This window comes from Leptodactylus fuscus, chromosome 1, assembly GCF_031893055.1.
Source record: "Leptodactylus fuscus isolate aLepFus1 chromosome 1, aLepFus1.hap2, whole genome shotgun sequence".
Classification (NCBI taxonomy): Eukaryota; Metazoa; Chordata; class Amphibia; order Anura; family Leptodactylidae; genus Leptodactylus; species Leptodactylus fuscus.
The window spans coordinates 256,690,449-256,704,050 of NC_134265.1; the positions used below are offsets into that span (position 1 = coordinate 256,690,449).

Consider the following 13,602-nt stretch of genomic DNA (forward strand, 5'->3'; position numbering starts at 1 on the left):
TTCCTTTCCTCCATTTTGGGAGATGGAGAGCGGCCAAAACCATGCAGCTTTTTGTGAGAACACAGAATCTGCACACCCTTGAAGTGTCTGGACAGGAGACTATTTCCCAGAACAAGGCTCACATCTCCTCCCTTGCGGGAATTTCCTCTGAGGACCAAGTGATTCTCATTGCTGGTACCCCTCTCTTTGATGAAGCCACCCTTATCCAGAGAGCAGAATGTGTGAACTCAGCACCTTGGATTTAGCTGCCGGTCTTTTGGGAGGTAAAGTCCACGGTTCTCTAGCTTGTGCCAGAAAAGTACAAGGTCAGACTCCAAAGGTGGCCAAGCAAGAGAAGAACAAAAAGAAGACTGACTGGGCCAAAAGACGCATGCAGTACAACAGGCGTTTTGTCAATGTGGTTCCCAGCTTTGGCAAGAAGAAGGGACCCAATGCCAAATCTTAATTTGTTATAAAGAGATAATAAAAATTTAGAACTTGAAAAAAAAATTTAAATTCTGTTTAAAATTATTTGAGGGGTGCAGTTTTGTGAATAGGGTATTTTTTTAGGTGGGCTCTAATATATAGGTGTTCGAAATCCTCTACAGATCTAGAGTGATCCCTAAAAAAATAGGTTTGGGAATCTTTCTTGTAAATTTGGAAAATTGCTATTAGATTTATAAACCTTCTAGCGTCTGAAGTAAATTCAAAGTTGATTAAAAGATGAGGCCAACATAAAACAAATGGTAAATAATATGTACTAACTAATTTGGGTGGTTTGACTATTTTAAAAATTGTGAATTTTTTCATATTTTCCCCAAATTTCCTATTGCATAAATATGGTATATGAAAAAAATATCAACCATAGTTTGCCACTAACATGAAGTACAAGGTGTCACAAAAAAACAGTCTCAAAATGACTTAGGTAAGTTAAAGTATCCAAAAGTTATTACTACAAAAATTGAATTTATGTTAATTTGGTTTGTACATAATTTAGCACATTTTAAGCCCATAAGGGGTTTCCAGCTTTTCGAATGTGAAGTGGTAACCATAGTCCAAAATGGAAATATCTATACCCTATCTCATCCTGTGTCACTACTTTGATCCTCCCCGTCATACTTGTTTTTTTTTTATTTCTTGCGAAGCATCAGCTATGTAACCCATGTGACTGATGCAGTTGTGACTGACAAATTCACAATCCTGGATGGAGGACTAAAGCAGCACTGGTTTTGGAGAATATAATCAGTGAGTATATCTTTTTTTTTTTTTTTATTGTAAATGGGTTATCTGCTTTCTAATATTTCTTTTCTATATTTCCTTAATATAGACCATAAATTTTAGATCCCGGGGAAATGTATAGAGGTAGCGTGATTCTAGTTAATGTTTACATACCACAAGCCTTGCCTTGCCACTCGCTGTTGAAACTGTATTCTCCAGGGACAGCGCTTAGTACCTACACTCACTGCTCAGTTTGTACGGCAAGGGAGCAGCGCAGCTCACTGTATGTTCACGTTACTGTACTGTCTTAGTACAGGTGATCAGTGGGGGTCTCTGGTATTAGACCCAATATTGCATATGGTCTATAAATCAATATTAGAAACTGTGTAACCCTTTTAACCTGATTGCTGACTTTGGATATGTTTTTCATTACACTGTAATTGTTACTTGATATGGTTTTTTGGAGACATATAGTTCAAGCGAAACATTGTAATATACCTTATATCAGGAAAATGCTTCTATGAGCTAGCAAGATTATCTCCTGCCGGGGCAATCAGTGGCTCAGTGGTTAGCACTGCAGCCTTGCAGTGCTGGAGTCCTAGGTTCAATTCCTGCCAGGAACAACATCTGCAAGGAGTTTGTATGTTCTCCCCATGTTTGCTTGGATTTCCTCCCATTCTACAAAGACATATTGATAGGGAAAAAAATGTACATTGTGATCCCTATATCGGGAACACAATCTACATTAAAAAAATAAATTCCCTGCCTGCTAAACTGTTTAATTCACTGCCAGATACATTTTTACTGAACACCCACAGACAGATCAGGTTACAAAAAACAGACATGGGAGCATGCAGGTAAGGAAAATGGTAAGAATTAAAATTTCTGATAATTTTATAGAAGCTGTGGGACCCTTTGTTGGACCAGCTGTGGGCTGTATTGCTGGTGAACCCTGGGAGGGAGGGAACGACAAGACAGTGAGTCCTAAACTGAATCCGTCCCCTGTCCCTGTCTACTTGCCTCACTGCCCTAGGTGGCAGAGGACAACTGGGCGACAGTCCCTTCTTGGTATAGGTGATAATACAGAATGAAGACAAGACAAACAACAGTGCCTGCTTTGGCAGCACATATACTAAAATTTGAACAATACAGAGAAGATTAGCATGGCCCCTGCGCAAGGATGACACGCAAATTCATGAAGTGTTCCATATTTTAAAACAAAGAAAAGACAAACAACAACAAACGGGAGGTCAGCTTGCCAAGGGGTCGAAACCAGTTGAGTGGCGAGTTACAGAGTCAGAATCCAAGAGAGTAGTCAGAAGAAAAGCCAATGATCAAAAATATAAATACAAGTGGCAAAGAGTATAAAGCCAGCATGCACAAGGCAATAGCAAGCACAAAGGTGAGTGTGAGAAAACACTATATTGGAAGAAAGAACCTGCCCCAGACTTGATTGGAAGACAGGCTGTCAATCACACATCTCTTCCACCGAATGGGAGAAGCAGTCCAGCAGAAGGGGGGGGGGGGGGCATTATGTTGTGTGCGTGTACCACAAGAAACATTACATTATAAGAAGGTCACAAGGGGATAACATACTGTGTGGGGGCTGTAAGTTAGCATTAGACTGTGTATGAGGCCACAAGGGTCATCATACTGTGTGTAAGGGCCACAATGGAAAATTATACTGTGTGGTACTCCAAAGTGGCATTGTGAGGAAGTACAGTACAATGGACTAGGCCTATTCAGGGTCAAAGTGGGCCTGGATAGGGTTTGGATCTCAAAATAAACTTGTCCATGAATAAAATATGGAGATTGTGCACAGCAGCCCTGTGTAAAATATGGAGGAGTGAGTGAACCATAGGGAACTTTAGCATTTTACAAGACATAATAGTACAGAATGCCATACTGTTTTCTCAGAATTTTTTTTCCACATATAAATAGGGAATTTGGCATGGAAGCAGATGGTGTGGCCGGAAGGATTTCTGCGCACTGTTCACACTACCTGAAAACCATTTTCAAAAGTTTGCCAGTATGGGATAGATCATCAGTATAAAAACCACCTGGGGGGGGGGGGGTTTGGCAGAAAACCCATTTTAACAAACCGGTATCATTTCTCCAGTTAAACTACCAATCATTTAGAAATAACAATGTCAACCTTTCCAGGGTACTGTGCAGCACTGAGAAGAAAAATAGCTTCAATTAAGAAGGCAAATACTACAGATATTAGACTTAAAACTGGCTTCCTAAACTTATAACATAGTAAAGTAGATTTTCCCTATTGCCTAGGTAGTTTTTCCCTTGCCACACACACATAATTTGAATGGCTCCCAAGTGCCCCACTGACTATGATGTGCCTGCCTCAAGAGTACACATAGGAGTTTGTAAGGAATTCTAATGGTTACTCTGGCAACTCCACCCGGAACTATCTGCGGTATAGAAGCCGGCATGACTTTTATTGCAGTCAGAGGATTGTGTTGCTAAACAGCTAGTGCAATCCTAATAAATACTAAGTAAATTAAAGGTAATATATTCTATGTGATGTTAAAAGCTGCAGTTGATGTGCAGCTCTTAAGTCATGCATAGTATGTATCCTTTTGTGAAATGGAGACCATCTACGCCTGTTAATATGTTCAGATGATAAAACGATAAACTGTTAATCATTGATTAGATTAATTTCACTTGTTAAAGAGATGTTGTTGTTTTAACAAACTTTGCATAAATCTATAGCACAGTTAATAGTACAAAGAAACGTTATCAGAGGAATAATGCTTCTTTCTCCTTTTAAGAAAACTGCATAATGGAAAACAGTTATATATCATGGTGATCGAAGGTACAGTATGCATGCATTTTTGTGTGATTGAGTAAAAAACATCCAAACATACAAATTTTCACTTTTATAATATTAATAGGATAGGATAGTTGGGCACTCCTTGTTTTCTTTGGAGACAATGCAATGGGGATTAATTCTGCTGCAACCAGCTATATTGTAACTCCCATAGAAGTGAATGGGGAGAGCTGTGCATATATGTGGTTACCTCTCCTTTCCTTTTACACCTTTTATATGGTTGCGTCTTTACCAGGCAGAAAGCAGGGTGTGTAGTCCTAATTCTCCACATAGGTCAAACATTGTTTCAAACATATACCTATATATATCTATATTATTTTATTTTCCCATAATATGGCCATAACATTCAGTCCAGAATATTATTGTATTCAAGACAAAAAATACAATGCAAGCCTATGGTTGTTTTATTATTCTGGTCAGTAATTGTGTGTATGGGTATCATGATGAACACTCAGTAAGAATCAATAAGGTGATATTATAGCCTATTCGGCAGCCCTGCTCAGTAATGATTTATTCCTCTGTGCTCCAAGGGTGCGGATAAAAGTGTGGGAAAATAACGTCTCCTAAAACAAGTTAAATACACAAGGCAGAAGAAAATATTGACAGTTCGTTCAGAGTCGTTCCGTACAAATAGAAGAGCTGCAAGAGCTTCAGATGAAAACTAATTTTTTTTTTATGTTTCCACTTTAGAATTGCAGTATGAAATCTTACCTTTAATAAGCGAAGCATATGAAAATCCTTTCCTTTATGGTTTTCAAGGGCGTGTGTACGAACTACCAAACATACTTAGCGATTTGTACCGTATATAGCTCATGGCAAACTTGTATAACTAATTCTACATTGAAGACTGAGTATAATTTGCCAATATTTTTATTGTATATTCTTTCTGTTGTATAACCCAGGGCTACATTTACACTTTTACAGGCATCAGGGCTGAAATCACCTAACATTCCTGGCAGTCCCAATATCTACGCAAAAATTGTTACAATCTAAGGGTGAATTCACACTGAGTAAACGCTAGCTTATTCTGAACGTAAAACACGTTCAGAATAAGCGGCGTCTAAAGCAGCTCCATTCATCTCTATGGGAGCGGGGATACGAGCGCTCCCCATAGAAATGAATGGGCTGCTTCTTTCACTCGGAGCGTACACGCCGGCACTCCCCATTCACTTCAATGGGACTGCACGGAGTGAAAGAAGCAGCCCATTCATTTCTATGCGGAGCGCTCGTATCCCCGCTCCCATAGAAATGAATGGAGCTGCTTTAGACGCCGCTTATTCTGAACGTGTTTTACGTTCAGAATAAGCTAGCGTTTACTCAGTGTGAATTCACCCTAAAAAGTCCTGCACACACGCAAGGATATGAAGAAAAAAGGCATAAGAGGCTTCATAAGTTCCTCCCACTGATCCTTAAAAACATTGTATATACACTCACCGGCCACTTTATTAGGTACACCATGCTAGTAACGGGTTGGACCCCCTTTTGCCTTCAGAACTGCCTCAATTCTTCGTGGCATAGATTCAACAAGGTGCTTGAAGCATTCCTCAGAGATTTTGGTCCATATTGACATGATGGCATCACACAGTTGCCGCAGATTTGTCGGCTGCACATCCATGATGCGAATCTCCCGTTCCGCCACATCCCAAAGATGCTCTATTGGATTGAGATCTGGTGACTGTGGAGGCCATTGGAGTACAGTGAACTCATTGTCATGTTCAAGAAACCAGTCTGAGATGATTCCAGCTTTATGACATGGCATTGCATTATCCTGCTGAAAGTAGCCATCAGATGTTGGGTACATTGTGGTCATAAAGGGATGGACATGGTCAGCAACAATACTCAGGTAGGCTTTGGCGTTGCAACGATGCTCAATTGGTACCAAGGGGCCCAAAGAGTGCCAAGAAAATATTCCCCACACCATGACACCACCACCAGCCTGAACCGTTGATACAAGGCAGGATGGATCCATGCTTTCATGTTGTTGACGCCAAATTCTGACCCTACCATCCGAATGTCGCAGCAGAAATCGAGACTCATCAGACCAGGCAACGTTTTTCCAATCTTCAATTGTCCAATTTCGATGAGCTTGTGCAAATTGTAGCCTCAGTTTCCTGTTCTTAGCTGAAAGGAGTGGCACCCGGTGTGGTCTTCTGCTGCTGTAGCCCATTTGCCTCAAAGTTCGACGTACTGTGCGTTCAGAGATGCTCTTCTGGCTACCTTGGTTGTAACGGGTGGCTATTTGAGTCACTGTTGCCTTTCTATCAGCTCGAACCAGTCTGGCCATTCTCTTCTGACCTCTGGCATCAACAACGCATTTCCGCCCACAGAACTGCCGCTCACTGGATGTTTTTTCTTTTTCGGACCATTCTCTGTAAACCCTAGAGATGGTTGTGCGTGAAAATCCCAGTAGATCAGCAGTTTCTGAAATACTCAGACCAGCCCTTCTGGCACCAACAACCATGCCACGTTCAAAGGCACTCAAATCACCTTTCTTCCCCATACTGATGCTCGGTTTGAACTGCAGGAGATTGTCTTGACCATGTCTACATGCCTAAATGCACTGAGTTGCCGCCATGTGATTGGCTGATTAGAAATTAAGTGTTAACGAGCAGTTGGACAGGTGTACCTAATAAAGTGGCCGGTGAGTGTATTTTGCTGTATCTAATAGAAGTCAAAGTGATGGATCATATTGAATTGTAATATTTCCGTTTTTTTGAGAAATTAGAACACATGCATATAAATGCACACTTGACCATATTAGTACTGAGTATACTACAATATCTACATCAATCCATGATGTCCAAGCAACTATTCCTCTACAGTGTCTCAGTAGAAATGTTGAAAATGCTATTCTCTTGCCTGTACTGTACTGTTTGTGTATTGTCCTGTATAACTATAACCTGATGGAAAACTCTGCTGTTTACTGGAATTTTCTTTTGACCCTTTCCCACATCCACCATAAGTACACTGGATTTTGGGACTGTAAATGTGGTTTTCGCTTGGGTAGACAACATAGGCGTGGGATCTCTGTAGTTTTGCAAAGCTGAGACCTGACTGCAATGTTGGCAAAGTGACTCCTTACACAGCTCCATACATGAAAATTTCAAACAAGTAACAGGTGTTACAATATGATGACACAGTTTTTTTTATTTCATTTATTGTGTTTGTATTTTTAAAAGGTATATATGTTGTGGGGAAGTTAACTTGGTAAAAGCAGTGGTTCAGACCCAAACAGTCAAGACAGAGACACAAAATGTGCAGCAAACTGGTTTATTTAGAAAAAAAAAACAGGAAAACAAATAAACCTTGACTTCAGGCACAAAGTAAACAAAACAAAATACAGCCTTAACTTCAGGCAAAAAAAAAAATAAAAACCTGCTCGTCTGAGCCACTAGCTAACAAAATGGATATCCTAACTATCAGTGGCGTAACTAGGAATGGCGGGGCCCCGTGGCGAACTTTTGACATGGGGCCCCCCCCCCATCCCAACTGACGCCGAAGACCTCAACCGACCCCCTCCTCCGCACTCTATTATGTCCCTTACTTGCCCCTGCACACAGTATTAACCCCAATAGTGTCCCCTGCACACACAGTATTAACCCCTATAGTGTCCCCTGCACACACAGTATTAACCCCAATAGTGTCCCCTGCACACACAGTATTAACCCCAATAGTGTCCCCTGTACACAGTATTATGTTCCTCTGTGGACACCCATAAACAATTATTATACTCTGGGGTCTTTTCAGACCCCAGAGTATAATAATCGGAGACCCGGGAAATAAAAACATAAAAAAAAACAAAACACTGTTGCTTCTTACCTGTTCCCCGGCTCCTGTGCTGTGCTGTCCTCCTCTCGCGTCCTTCGTTAATGACGTCGGACGTCACATGACCCGGGAAGCATGCCGGGTTCATGTGACGTCAGAGACGTCAGACAGCAGTAGGACGGAGGCCTGGCAGGATCGCGGAGAGGTAAGTAACAGTTTTTTATGTTCCCTTACCTCTCCGGTCCGCCGATCATTATACTCGGGGGTCTGCAAAGACCCCCGAGTATAATGATAGCCCTTGTGGGGCCCGCGGTGTCACTTGCCGATCCCGGCCCAGCCAGGATCGGCAAGTGAATAGGGCCCGTAACTGCCTATTGAAAAAAAACCGCAGCGGTAGCGGCTGTCACCGGGCCCCCTAATGGCCCGGGCCCTGTGGCAGCTGCTACTGCTGCTACCACGGTAGTTACGCCACTGCTAACTATACGTTACTTCCAGCCACATGAATAAAACAGGAGCAATATTGTCTCACCGGACTCAGGGTTACAGGACAGAACCGCACACCTCCTCTCACCTCATGGAACTGCACACAGTGCAGGAGCTGCAGCTTTTCTGGCCCAGTAATGAGCCAAGGATCTACACCTGGGCTGAGGCCTACTCCAGATCTGCCCTCGACCACACATATGTCAGACACCTGGGGCTGATATATCTGGACTCCAGCACTCTGCCTGTCACCTTCTCACAATATCTAAAAAAAATAAGCCCTCAACCAGTTGCTGCTGTATGATGATCGGCAAAGAAAAAGCTAGCAAAAAAAGGAACCCATTGAAGTCAATGGGAGGCTTTTTTTTCAGCGCTGAATCGGACGCGGATTCCACACCAAATTCAGCACCATTTTCCTCCATGTGAATGCACCCTTAGAGTTTGTGCAATACATTCATGTTTGTGTATATAGGATTGGGATCTGAAGCCTAAACAAAATAATTATACCTAATCCGCTGCGGGCCATGGACGGTTTTAAGTAATCCAGAGTTCCAGACCATTAGATGCCCCATGAATGGACTTTTACTGAAGTTGTTATTTATGAACATATACAGGTCTATTTGGCTCCAATGGGTTAAACATGTCCTTGTAAATGTATTTAATCCTTTTCATATTAATGCTGTTTATAACAAAAAGGAAGTCTGAGGTCTTTAAGCCTCTCGGCAGGATTGTGTTGTAACAAGGTAGTGTGCTGCTGAGAGTTTGTTTTGATCTTTGGATGATATCAAGTACTTAGTTAAATGAAGTAGCGCTTCCCACTGATTTTGGATCAGTGATGAGAATGAAAAGAACAGAGTAAATTGCATCTAAAAATCTATATCTCATATTAAACAGAAAAAAAATCAGCATTTTTGCATTTTAAACTGCAGTCCTAAAATTTCTTCAGGTGTTTAGTGACTTTTTAGAGGATTTTCCTACTGGTTCTTAGGGCTCAACCAGCAGGTGCTGGATGACCTAAAGGCGTACCGACATGGGGTTTCACTGTAATTCAGAGCAACTGTCAAATCAATTGCTGATAGCCACATAATGGCTAAATGATTTTGCAAGTATTCAGCAGCTTTACCTGCAAAACCTTGTGGGCATTAACTAAGCACATCAATCTGCGGTGTGGAAGAGAGTAGAACTCTTACATAGTGTTTAGAGGAGTAAGGGTGCTGCCATCCTATGTACCAGCCGCACCATAGCTGTAGTCAGTGCTGAGTCAGCTGGTGAATGATGATACATGCGGGACATGAATGCGGTAAGAAGATATAGGACTAGTTAGTGGTAACATTACAGTGAATACAGTGCAGTAACATTTTGTGATTTACAGGAAACGTCTGCTCACATTTCCCGCCTCTTCCCTTTGGACTGATATGAACACTTCTTCCAGCTGTGACTTGTCTATATAAAGTTTGAAAAACAGACATTTTTGACTCTTCGCTTCTCCACACACCCAACCCCCATATACATAGATAGATAGATAGATAGATAGATAGATATTGCCCCTTCTATTCATATTGTCCCCTAATGAATGCTTTTATAAATGCCCCTTGGATGAGGAATTATGCCTCACAATGGCCCCTGCCTCCTCTATTATGCCCAACAGCGGCCCCCTGCAGCCTCTATTATACCCCACAGTGGCCCACCCAACCTAAATTATCCCCCATAGTAGCCCACCCATTCCAGACCCCAGAGTATAATAATCAGAGATTCAGGGGAGGTGAAAAAACATAATAAACATTGTTACTAAAGGCTACGGGTCTTTATGGTAATGTCCCAGACGTCAAGTGGACCGTTCAGGTGACGTCTGGGACATTATCATAAAGGCCTGAAGCCTGCCAGGAGTAACACCAGATCCAGGAGAGGTGAGTAATGCTGTTTTTTATGTTTCTTCATCTCTCCTGGGGCTCTGATTATTATACTCCAGGGTCTGAAAAGACCCTGGTGTATAATAGCGGTAGTTGTTGGGGTTTACGGGCCCGGGTCTGCTCTCCTCTTCTGCGTCCTATAGCAGAAGGGGAAGCGGGGGGGGGGGCGGCCATGAGCAGGACTGGGGAAGTAGGCAAATAGGCTGCTACCTGCTGGGAATACTCCAGCAGGTAGCGACCTATTAAAAAAAAAAAATTATCCTCACTCACCTATCTGCGATCCTGAGCTGGAGCTGCGCCAATGCTGCCTCCTCTTCATCCACCATTCATGTTTTCAGAGCGGCCTGTCTTGGGCTAGTTTAGAAAAAAAAAAAAAGTAAAATAAAAAAATGGTAAAATTGCTGCCCCTCCAAAAGTGCCGCCTGAAGCAGCCACCTCACCTTGCCTCATTAGAGGTGCACCCCTGGGAAAGTGGGAAAGTAGATTGTGAGCCCTATATAGGACAGTGACGGACAATGTCTGTAAAATGCAACAAAACATGATGTCACAATATAAGCTAAATAAATAAATAAATAAAAGAACCACATGTAGTTTTACTGCATATTGCTGCAATTTTCTTAGTGTTAATGAACTTCATCAGTGCTAGATGCAGAACAATTCACTGCATGTATAATTATGTATGTTTTCTGCTGTATGGTAAGAACCTTAGAACAACTGCTATGTCTGAACATACCTTAGTAGTGTGGGGGAACACCCCAAGGAAATACGCTGTAGGTTCCAAATTAAAACAAAATGGCCGCCGAGCTCAGGAAACACACACAGAAACATGCTTAGATGCTGTAAATCATAGGTGTTCAAATGTTTATTAAAAATTGTTAGCTTTTATAGAGGAATAATGGCTGTATGCTAATTTAGGCATAACAAACTACATCACATAGAAATATGAATTATCATTGGTCAGAGTATATAATCGGGGTTTACAAATTATAAATACGTGCATAAACAATTCATGAGTTAAAACATGGTTATCTGTGTCATCCATTTTAGTTTTACGAAAGTATCTGCACAGAACACTAATATGGATGCTCTTGTCCTTGATCTTTAGAACTGGTTTAGACTGGTTTAGATCTTATATCTAAGGGCTCGTTCACATCTGCGCCTGGTCTCCATTCTGCAGGTTTCTGTTTCCTGCATAAAACAGAGCAGGAGACGGAAACCTGCAGGACTCTTTCTCACCCATTCATTTAAACGGGTGAGAAAGCTGTCCGGCCGTGAGCGGCGGTGAGCGTTTTATGCTCTCCGCCGCGAAACCGGGTTTTTTAATCCGGACACAGAGTCGGACATGCGGTACTCTGTGTCCGGATTAAAAAATCCGGTTTCGCGGCGGAGAGCATAAAACGCTCACCACCGCTCACGGCCGGACCCGGTCTGTGCTTTCCGTCTTCTGGCATGCAGAAGACGGAAAGCACAGAACGGAGAGTAGAACGCAGGTGTGAACCTAGCGTAATGGATATTTTGTATTTTTTATGAGAATCTCAGTAACACTCCAACCTTTTCCTAAATATGGTAAGAAAACACAATTTCAAGTCTCTTACAGTAGCTGCATGAGAGAGACAGTACGTTAGTGCAAGCAAGATGGACGGAAGATACACGCAGACAAGATGGCGGAAAGCTCACCTCTCTCTTTACTCAGATATTTTTCCCCTCACAGTAGTTTTGAGAACATTTAACTGAATTCAGCAGAATTCATAGAGGGGAGTGATTTTAATTTGAGGGGCTTTGTGTAGACTTTTATGACCAATTAACTTACCTAATTAGCTTTAGCCTTCAATTTAATTGTCATTGCCTTTATTTTCAGTGCAAAATATATACCGCTCAATAAGATGAACGAGATGGAGATATCTCCAGTCTCAGAGGCAGCTAAATTCACAGAGTGGAGAATTTGTCATTGCACACAAAGAATTCCACCAACTAATGTCTTTTCTTGAGTCCTTGCATGATCTGCCCCACCCAGATGTGACATACGTAAAGACGGAGATTGAGGACCATGGCGACCCTATTGTACAAGAGTTATGTGAGCAGTGACAGCTGGCTTAGTTGTTCTAAGGTACGTGACTTATTCTCGTGTGGCTGAAGAGATAAAAATACTTTCAGAGTTTACTTTGAGAGCACTTTTTAGCTAAACGTACAGAATATACAGCATATACAATATTGAGAGGAAGACAGAAAACAGTCTTAAACTGCGCCAGATTAGGCAAAATAATAAATCTGCTGCACCTTTAGTCTATCTAACTTTTCACCAACTATTAGTTGACTTAGTTTCTGACAAAAAATGGGACATTTTGGTGCTCCATTTGTCACATAGAGGCCCAGATTTACTTATAGTTAGTGTAAAGTGAGAGACACCAAATTCACCAATGGCTGAGGTTGGCAAGAAAAGTTTTATTTATGCCCTGTCTTTAGGATAGGCCATAAATGTCTGGTTGTTATGGGGCCAACATATGACGCCCACATAGATCAACTGTACAGGACCACCTCCGTCTCCCATACTATATACAACACAAACCCAGAAGCAATTGGCTCTGTATAGTGTCTGAGCACTGGTACTACAGCTCAGCTCTCAGTTACTCAAATAGAAGCTAAACTGCAGTACTGCTGCCTGGCCACAGGGCATGGAACCAACTGCTTCTGGCTGAGTGTTGTATATAGTCAGGGCTCAGAAGTGGCCCAACAGCTGAGGACCAAGGATAAATCCTAAGGATAAGCCATAAATAAAATAATCCTGGCCAACCCCTTTAATATTTTGTTTTTCATTTTCAATTTAGCTTTTATAAGATGCCTAAAATGTGCCATTTCTGAATGTTATACAGTCCTATGAAAAAGTTTGGGCACCCCTATTAATCTTAATCATTTTTTGTTCTAAATATTTTGGTGTTTGCAACAGCCATTTCGGTTTGATATATCTAATAACTGATGGACACAGTAATATTTCAGGATTGAAATGAGGTTTATTGTACTAACAGAAAATGTGCAATATGCATTAAACCAAAATTTGACCGGTGCAAAAGTATGGGCACCCTTATCATTTTATTGATTTGAATTCCCCTAACTACTTTTTACTGACTTACTGAAGCACAAAATTGGTTTTGTAACCTCAGTGAGCTTTGAACTTCATAGCCAGATGTATCCAATCATAAGAAAAGGTATTTAAGGTGGCCAATTGCAAGTTGATCTCCTATTTGAATCTCCTCTGAAGAGTGGCATCATGGGCTACTCAAAACAACTCTCAAATGATCTGAAAACAAAGATTGTTCAACATAGTTGTTCAGGGGAAGGATACAAAAAGTTGTCTCAGAGATTTAACCTGTCAGTTTCCACTGTGAGGAACATAGTAAGGAAATGGAA

General features: G+C 41.5%; 1 non-coding gene and 1 pseudogene across 1 annotated transcript; both read left to right on the forward strand.

The window, feature by feature from the left end:
* Positions 1-483, forward strand: LOC142195471 (ubiquitin-like FUBI-ribosomal protein eS30 fusion protein; annotated as a pseudogene).
* Positions 484-2,305: 1,822 nt separating this feature from the next.
* LOC142190902 (U6 spliceosomal RNA) lies at positions 2,306-2,412 on the forward strand. Its single transcript, XR_012714550.1, has one exon. It is a non-coding gene; the product is annotated as a U6 spliceosomal RNA (small nuclear RNA).
* The last annotated feature ends 11,190 nt before the right edge of the window (positions 2,413-13,602 follow it).